The sequence below is a fragment of the Salmo trutta genome, chromosome 26 (genome assembly GCF_901001165.1).
Source record: "Salmo trutta chromosome 26, fSalTru1.1, whole genome shotgun sequence".
Classification (NCBI taxonomy): Eukaryota; Metazoa; Chordata; class Actinopteri; order Salmoniformes; family Salmonidae; genus Salmo; species Salmo trutta.
This window is the reverse complement of record NC_042982.1, coordinates 27,722,467-27,732,036: the sequence shown is the minus strand read 5'-3', so window position 1 is coordinate 27,732,036 and position 9,570 is coordinate 27,722,467. Positions and strand designations below refer to the sequence as shown.

The 9,570-nt window shown below is 44.3% G+C and overlaps 1 non-coding gene across 1 annotated transcript; it reads right to left on the bottom strand.

Annotated features, from left to right (window-relative positions):
- Positions 1-1,117: 1,117 nt before the first annotated feature.
- On the bottom strand, positions 1,118-1,190 carry trnaa-ugc (transfer RNA alanine (anticodon UGC)). Its single transcript has one exon. It is a non-coding gene; the product is annotated as a tRNA-Ala (tRNA).
- Positions 1,191-9,570: the final 8,380 nt, after the last annotated feature.

Below are 9,570 nucleotides of genomic sequence, written 5' to 3'. Positions count from 1 at the left end.
GCTCATGTTAGAGGTAGTGAGTTGACTGGTTCTACAGTGAGTAGCCTACCTGCAGTGGTAGCTGAAGGCCTGTGTGGGACAGCAGGATGTTGGCTGTGATGTCCAGCTGTGATCACCAAGCTCATAGCTCTGTACACCCCGCTGACTGTCGTCACCGTTACCACAGAGCCCGGTGTGATGTCAATCACCTTCTGTCCATCCTTAATCCAGTTTTTGGAACTGTCCCTGGTGATGGAGAGAGAGAACGGTTACTGTAGTGTGAGGTACGCAAGGTGTGTTCAAAATGAATGAGACCAAACTGACACAGAGGAACCTTTGGAACTAAAGAGGAATAGTATCAATCAGGTAACGTATAAATGAATGAAAATGCAAGTGAAGTTTACAGTATACATAAGCATCCAAGGCATTGTGACAGGCAAGTTATTGTGCAGAATGGTGGAGTTGTCTAGAAGTCTCTGTGTATAAAGGTACAAGGTCAAGGAGGCTCAGAATGATACAGTCAGAGAAGGGTAGTCTGTCGCCGCAGGGTAACAGCTGGGTCTGACAGAGCCAAGCTGGACATCTACACCAGTCTGTCCCAGAACTACTGTTGATGCTGGAAGTCCAGTTAGAGGTATTAACATGGCTGAGATATAAGAAACCTTGGCTTGTGAGAGTAGTTTGTTCATAATCACACAGTTAACACACGTATATTGGAAAAACACTCAAGGTTATGCACATGTGCAAACTCTCAAAGACACAAAACATCAAGGAGAAAATGATTGATGCTGGCAGATTGTGAGACAGAATGATAGGATGTTATGAAACTAGACAGAGTGAGAATGCATGGTGGTAATCTTGGCGGCTGTAGACACATCTATTATCACGACTAATGACAAGCTGTAATGTATGCTTTATGCTTGATCGGCACAACAGAGAGGACAAATCTGTTCAATCAATACAAGACAGGATAATTGTTCCGAGGCAGCAGTAAAATAATAAAGCGCTTCAGATGGTCTTTTTAGGCTGTTTCTCTCCAGTGCTTTGTTTCTCATTTTACATTTTAGTCATTTAGCAGACGCTCTTATCCAGAGCGACTTACAGTAGAGTGCATACATTTATTACATTTTTAAATACTGGCCCCCCGTGGGAATTGAACCCACAACCCTGGCATTGCAAGTGCCATGCTCTACCAACTGAGCTACAGGGGTATTATTGCCAATGTCTGAATAAACTGAATTCAATGCTATAAAAAATTCCTGTGTAGGTTGTTATCATTGTTGAAAAATACTACTTTTCTCATTGTAGTATGTGTACCGAGGCATATGAATTAAATATGGTATATGAGAGCTATATGACATTGTTCAGTTCATATGTTCTTTGTCTGTAACGGTTGTCTTTGGAAGAAGGAGTAGACCAAGGCGCAGCGTGGTACGTGTTCATGATGGTATTTATTATATCTGTAACGGCCGTCTGAAAGAGTAGACCAAGGCGCAGCGTGGTACGTGTTCATGATGGTATTTATTATATCTGTAACGGCCGTCTGAAAGAGTAGACCAAGGCGCAGCGTGGTACGTGTTCATGATGGTATTTATTATATCTGTAACGGCCGTCTGAAAGAGTAGACCAAGGCGCAGCGTGGTACGTGTTCATGATGGTATTTATTATATCTGTAACGGCCGTCTGAAAGAGTAGACCAAGGCGCAGCGTGGTACGTGTTCATGATGGTATTTATTATATCTGTAACGGCCGTCTGAAAGAGTAGACCAAGGCGCAGCGTGGTACGTGTTCATGATGGTATTTATTATATCTGTAACGGCCGTCTGAAAGAGTAGACCAAGGCGCAGCGTGGTACGTGTTCATGATGGTATTTATTATATCTGTAACGGCCGTCTGAAAGAGTAGACCAAGGCGCAGCGTGGTACGTGTTCATGATGGTATTTATTATATCTGTAACGGCCGTCTGAAAGAGTAGACCAAGGCGCAGCGTGGTACGTGTTCATGATGGTATTTATTATATCTGTAACGGCCGTCTGAAAGAGTAGACCAAGGCGCAGCGTGGTACGTGTTCATGATGGTATTTATTATATCTGTAACGGCCGTCTGAAAGAGTACACCATGGGGCAGCGTGGATAGTGCTCATCATGTATTTATTTCAGGTGAACACTTAAACAAAATAACAAAAACGACAGCCAAACAGTTCTGTCAGGTAATACTCACGAAACAGAAAATTACCACCCACAAAACCCAAAGGAAAACAGGCTACCTAAGTATGGCTCCCAATCAGCGACAACGATGTACAGCTGTCCCTGATTGAGAGCCATACCAGGCCAAAACAAAGAAATACAAAAACATAGGAAAAAGGACATAGAATGCCCACCCTAGTCACACCCTGGCCTAACATTGTCTATTTGTCTCCCTCACGCCATATACAGTATTCCCAAATTGTGTGTACAAGCCATCAAGTATTTCCTAATTAGTGGTCAGTACATAATGGCTAATTACCTAGCTGCTGATAAACACTAATGAATGATCATTACAGAGTCTGACACTCATTGGGGATTGTAAAGGATTATCAGGACAGCACTAAAGGAAAGGGAAAGCTGTACTTTATGGAGGTCTTATCACACCCTAGAAGCAGCACTGAGACAATGTGAGTTAAAGGTGCAAGGCCAATCAATTAACAGCATCTAGTAATAATGACCTCTTCTAGGTTGCAAACATAATCCAGAATGCCTTTTACAGATTTGTAAGCAATACATACCAAACTGTTTGTCATTTTTACCTGTAAAGTTTTGAGTGTGCGGTCAGCATACAGCATCTTACCTGTACCGTTTTGAGTGTGCGGTCAGCATACAGCATCTTACCTGTACCGTTTTGAGTGTGCCGTCAGCATACAGCATCTTACCTGTACCGTTTTGAGTGTGCGGTCAGCATACAGCATCTTACCTGTATCGTTTTGAGTGTGCGGTCAGCATACAGCATCTTACCTGTACCGTTTTGAGTGTGCGGTCAGCATACAGCATCTTACCTGTACCGTTTTGAGTGTGCGGTCAGCATACAGCATCTTACCTGTACCGTTTTGAGTGTGCGGTCAGCATACAGCATCTTACCTGTACCGTTTTGAGTGTGCGGTCAGCATACAGCATCTTACCTGTACCGTTTTGAGTGTGCGGTCAGCATACAGCATCTTACCTGTATCGTTTTGAGTGTGCGGTCAGCATACAGCATCTTACCTGTACCGTTTTGAGTGTGCGGTCAGCATACAGCATCTTACCTGTACCGTTTTGAGTGTGCGGTCAGCATACATCATCTTACCTGTACCGTTTTGAGTGTGCGGTCAGCATACAGCATCTTACCTGTAGCATCTTACCTGTACCGTTTTGAGTGTGCGGTCAGCATACAGCATCTTACCTGTACCGTTTTGAGTGTGCGGTCAGCATACAGCATCTTACCTGTACCGTTTTGAGTGTGCGGTCAGCATACAGCATCTTACCTGTACCGTTTTGAGTGTGCGGTCAGCATACAGCATCTTACCTGTACCGTTTTGAGTGTGCGGTCAGCATACAGCATCTTACCTGTACCGTTTTGAGTGTGCGGTCAGCATACAGCATCTTACCTGTACCGTTTTGAGTGTGCGGTCAGCATACAGCATCTTACCTGTACCGTTTTCCGTGTGCGGTCAGCATACAGCATCTTACCTGTACCGTTTTGAGTGTGCGGTCAGCATACAGCATCTTACCTGTACCGTTTTGAGTGTGCGGTCAGCATACAGCGTCTTACCTGTACCGTTTTGAGTGTGCGGTCAGCATACAGCATCTTACCTGTACCGTTTTGAGTGTGCGGTCAGCATACAGCATCTTACCTGTACCGTTTTGAGTGTGCGGTCAGCATACAGCATCTTACCTGTACCGTTTTGAGTGTGCAGTCAGCATACAGCATCTTACCTGTACCGTTTTGAGTGTGCGGTCAGCATACAGCATCTTACCTGTACCGTTTTGAGTGTGCGGTCAGCATACAGCATCTTACCTGTACCGTTTTGAGTGTGCGGGCAGCATACAGCATCTTACCTGTACCGTTTTGAGTGTGCGGTCAGCATACAGCATCTTACCTGTACCGTTTTGAGTGTGCGGTCAGCATACAGCATCTTACCTGTACCGTTTTGAGTGTGCGGTCAGCATACATCATCTTACCTGTACCGTTTTGAGTGTGCGGTCAGCATACAGCATCTTACCTGTAGCATCTTACCTGTACCGTTTTGAGTGTGCGGTCAGCATACAGCATCTTACCTGTACCGTTTTGAGTGTGCGGTCAGCATACAGCATCTTACCTGTACCGTTTTGAGTGTGCGGTCAGCATACAGCATCTTACCTGTACCGTTTTGAGTGTGCGGTCAGCATACAGCATCTTACCTGTACCGTTTTGAGTGTGCGGTCAGCATACAGCATCTTACCTGTACCGTTTTGAGTGTGCGGTCAGCATACAGCATCTTACCTGTACCGTTTTGAGTGTGCGGTCAGCATACAGCATCTTACCTGTACCGTTTTGAGTGTGCGGTCAGCATACAGCATCTTACCTGTACCGTTTTGAGTGTGCGGTCAGCATACAGCATCTTACCTGTACCGTTTTGAGTGTGCGGTCAGCATACAGCATCTTACCTGTACCGTTTTGAGTGTGCGGTCAGCATACAGCGTCTTACCTGTACCGTTTTCCGTGTGCCGCCTTTATTTCATTTGTGGAAATAAAGATAAACTAAGGCCTGGATTCAATCTGTATCACGGAAGATCCGCACAATTGCGCAATTCAAATTTAAAAGCAGTGTTTCCACGTTTACGGAGACTGCATTCACGGTACACTCTGCCTATGTCGGCTCAACCGGAACTTACCTTTACATTTCAATTGCACTATAACGCGGATCTTCCGCGATATGGATTGAATCTAGCCCTAAGTTAAAATCATTGGGGTTCAGAGATCCATGCTCACATGATGAATAACCAGTCATTACTGTGAGCCCGTCCTCCCCAGTTAAGGTGCCACCAACCTCCTGTGATGTGAGACATAGAAGATTCAGGTTCAAACCCAGTCTTCACATTTCCAAGTGGTTTGAACCTTAACATCTACAACATACAGAAAGCCTTGTCAATCAATCAACAGCTTGCCACACATTACAGGAGGTAGGTGGCACCTTAATTGGGGAGGACACGCTCGTGGTAACGGCTGGAGCAGAATGGGTGGAATGGTGTCAAATAAAATCAAACACATGGTTTCTATATGTTTGATGCCAATTCATTTGCTCCATTCTGGTCATTATTATGAACTGTTCTCCCCTCAGCAGCCTCCACTGCCATTCAAGTATTCTATTCAAGTATTCCACTCATGTATTCCATTCATGTATTCCATTCATGGCCACCGGAGTATTTACATTGACACCCCCCCCCCACCTCTCCATTTGTTTTTACACTGCTGCTACTCGCTGTTATTATCTATGCATAGTCACTTCCCCCTTACCTACATGTACACATTACCTCAACTAGCCTGTACCCCCGCACATTGACTCGGTACCGGTACCCCCTGTATATAGCCTCATTATCGGTAAATATTTTCTTAACTCTTCTTGAACTGCACTGTTGGTTAAGGGCTTGTAAGTAAGCATTTCACGGTAAGGTCTACACTTGTTGTATTCGGCGCATTTGACAAATCAAGTTTGATTTGGTTTTGATTTGATTTGTAAGTCTACTGTAAATAAGGTCACAGCCTTTTACAATCTAATCTAATGAAGGCAATCTGAAGAAACAACAGTTTGTAAACAGAGTACACTGAGAAGAATATATGTTCTAAAATGATAGTGTCTCAGAGTGAAAGGTTTTGAAACAGGGTGCCCTAATGAAGCAGTATGGTTGATGGATGGTCTGCCCTATGAGTACAGTGCTTTCTAAAGGCTGCTCCAACATTTGTCAACGGACATGACGCATGGGGCAACACCTGCTAACGGCCTTACCCATTCATCAGAACATTTTACGAGTGTGTCTCGCTCTCCATTGTGTGTGTGCGTTGGTGTGTGTTTGTGTGTGTGAGAGCGTGAGTGCATGTAAGGTCTTAAACATGATGCATGCTTCCATGCCACCCATGTCACGCTATGTGATGACTGAGTGATGCTGGTTTTCTGGTTGCAATGTATGTGTGTGGCCATAGCGCTACACAGAATAGCCTGTAGCCAAAGGGCTTTTGGTTATCGTCCAACCCATCTCATCTATCCACAGGGCTGAGAAACAACAGAGGCATAAAGCATTGCTCAGAAAGATTCACGCAGCTATAGCCTCAATATTTCTCATTGTGCTGCAGTTTTAGCCTGCCCAAGGGCACAGGTGGCCTTAGTGTGGGGACCGATCAGTCATCTGCCGTGGACGGCTGCTCCGAGGGAGAGAGCTTCATAGCTACTGTATGCTTGCCTTGAGAACATAACATGGGTGGGGTAGGAGACTGGTGATTGATTCAGCAGTCATCTAACAGTTTAATGATCAATGTGTTATGCAGCTGACTGATACTGACAACCAAAAGGGGTTTCAAACTTAGACAATGTTTCAGGGAAGCTTTCGGTGGGGAGGCAGAGGTTAAAGGCTCTGACTGTCTGGCTCTAACTTTGATCCTGCTGTAGTATTTACAAGAACAAACCCTCCTCGCTCTGGGAATGAGAATTGGGGTTTATTGAGCTGAAAAATCCCTGTTCCACATTCAAAGGCAGGCAGGGAGCTGTCTGGGGTGATTCAGTGACGTGCGAGGTAATGAGAAAGTCATCCATCTATAGCTCACAGATTGAGTTGCTGCTTGAACACTGGCGAAACACATTGAATGCGACAAATCTTAGTGTTCTGGTATAACGTTTTAACAATGTTCTATTAATGCTGATGCCCCCCTACTGAGACAGACCATATACTTTTGCTTATGCCACTCACCTGTACAGCTTGACGTTGGCCTCTTTCTCCAGCTGAGACCAGAGCTGATAGCACTCCTCCATCATGTGGGTGTTGTAGTCCTCGTCATAGGCCCTGCGGATGATGCATGTCTGGCCATGAGAGCTGCCACGAGAGTGCGGCAGGACAAACTGAGAAACAAGGAATTCAGAAACAGAGTTGGAGTTGCCATTTTCATATTCACAGGCCATTTTTCCCTAGCCTTTTGGGGACCCTAAAGGCATAGAGAAAATGTTGCTGTTTTAAAGCAAGTTTGCTGCAATTCTACATATTATGCCATGGGGTGGAGAGAAGATTTATCCATTTATCAATCATGCAATTCTACTCATTGTGCCATGGGCTGGAGAGAAACTTTTGCATTTTCACAGGAAATGTTCTGCGATTTTTTTTTGTGCCATGTTAATATGATATCTGAGTGAGTGACTAACACAATCATTGGGGGGCCCCCTGGAGGTCAGGGCCTCTGTCACGTGCCCTGCGTGCCTTGTCAGTAATTTGAACATGATTACTTCAAGTTTAGATAGCTGGCTAGACTAATTTACCAATCTAAAAAAATGTAGGTGACATGTTAATTGAGTGATTGTCAGTTATTGACATAACAAGAGAAAAACTTGTGTCTTCTAATATTTTAACGTTCAACAGTACTTTGAAAACCGACTTTGTCCCCCTCCACACACACTCAAAAAAAATGAAGGAGTCGCTATGCTTATAGCCGGACCTGCATGTTCACATGGACGTTTGAAACATACTGAAACTATAGCTCGGCCGACTCAGCTATAGGCCTACATAATTGTCTCGTGAGCTGTTATTTCTCTAAACAATTGCGGCGCGGTTGTGAACATGGAGAACCATGTGGCGAGGGAAATTCTAAAAACTCATGATTTTTGTTGTAGACTATAGGTTTGGTCTAAATATAAAGTAATATTTATTGTTTATTTATTTCAAATACAATGAAAGATCATAATTTCATACAATTTCCAATATGCGTAACTTCCAACTGCCAGAGGAACATATGTTACTTTACAAGAGATGTCAAGTTTGCAACCCTCTTTGTCTTTAGCGTTTTGAGACTGTCAATCCTGTTGGCCAAATACATGGGAAACAGCGGATTCTCACTCATTGTAGATGGATGCGAAGTCAAATATATCGAGGGTTTAGTTAGCTCAGAAAGAGCCATAGATAGCCCCGCCTATCCTGGGATGGTTGATACTGTTCAAGTTGCCATGGTTATATGAGGTCCCCCTTCCCAATTTTATATGAGGACACCTCCATGCTCCAATTGTCCTTATGGTTACAATAATTGCACTCCTTTTATGGGTTAGTGTAAAAGTAAAGACATTATCTTCCAACTCAACCAACAACCTGCCACTAACAAATTGTGTGTATGTCTTTTTTCATTAGCTTACTTCATTTCCAGAATTCACAACTTTATTTTTGACATAGTCACCTCCTGACCAATTTGGCATCCTAAAATAACAACAGAAAATGTGTTTTATTGCCACATACACCAGCTAGGTACAGTGAAATGTGTTGTTTTACAGGGTCAGCCATAGTGGTATGGCACCCCTGAAACAACTTACGGTTAAGTGCCTTGCTCAAGGGCACATTGACAGATTTGTCACTTTGTCAGCTCGGATATTCAAACTGGCGACCTTTCGGTTACTGGCCCAACCGCTAGACTTCGTGCCGCCTGCTATCTGAGAATCATATTTGTAAATGCACACAACCTCCCATTCGGCAGCTTAGAATTGGTCTGGCTGTGACATGTATTGAGAGGAGACTCAAACAGCTCATTGATTTTCCCTCCCTCCCCCTCCCTCTCTCTCTCTCACACTCCGTGGACAGATGGCGCGTTTCCCTCTGAATGGCTCTCATTTGCAATCGATCAGCACACAGATAGCTCATCCCCATCAACCACAGACAGACAGACAGACAGACAGACAGACAGACAGACAGACAGACAGACAGACAGACAGACAGACAGACAGACAGACAGACAGACAGACAGACAGACAGACAGACAGACAGACAGACAGACAGACAGACAGACAGACAGACAGACAGACAGACAGACAGACAGACAGACAGACAGACAGGAGAATATAGGGACCATGGCACCGAGGTGATGCACAATCTCATTTAAACACACAACAGCACCCAGCACATTCTCCCCTGCAAACTCACCCTGACACTTTTGACCAAAAGTATCTTCTTTTCAACACACTTTTTGGAATAAAGACTTTCATCTCAAATATACTAATCTCAATCTCATGCACTGTGATATGATGAGACCTGTTGAAACTGATATCGATCCCCTCTCATGTTTAAGCGTATGAAATAGTTAACCTACCGGTGATAAAATCGTCACCAACCCGGTCATGAGTTGGATGGCGTTAGAGCTATTGAGGGTGTTGTTAGCCTGTTATTACCATATATCTGCAACCTGTACATTAACAACAGCTTTAGGAAGTGAAAAGATGGAGGGATGAGTATAGGAGGAGAGTAATGGTGTGATAATAAGAGATGGGTGGAGGAGGGTGGAGGGTGACCATAGCGGTGGCTCTGATTGTAACAGGGTGGTTGGGGATGAGGGTGGAGGAGGCGGAGGGGTGACCATAGC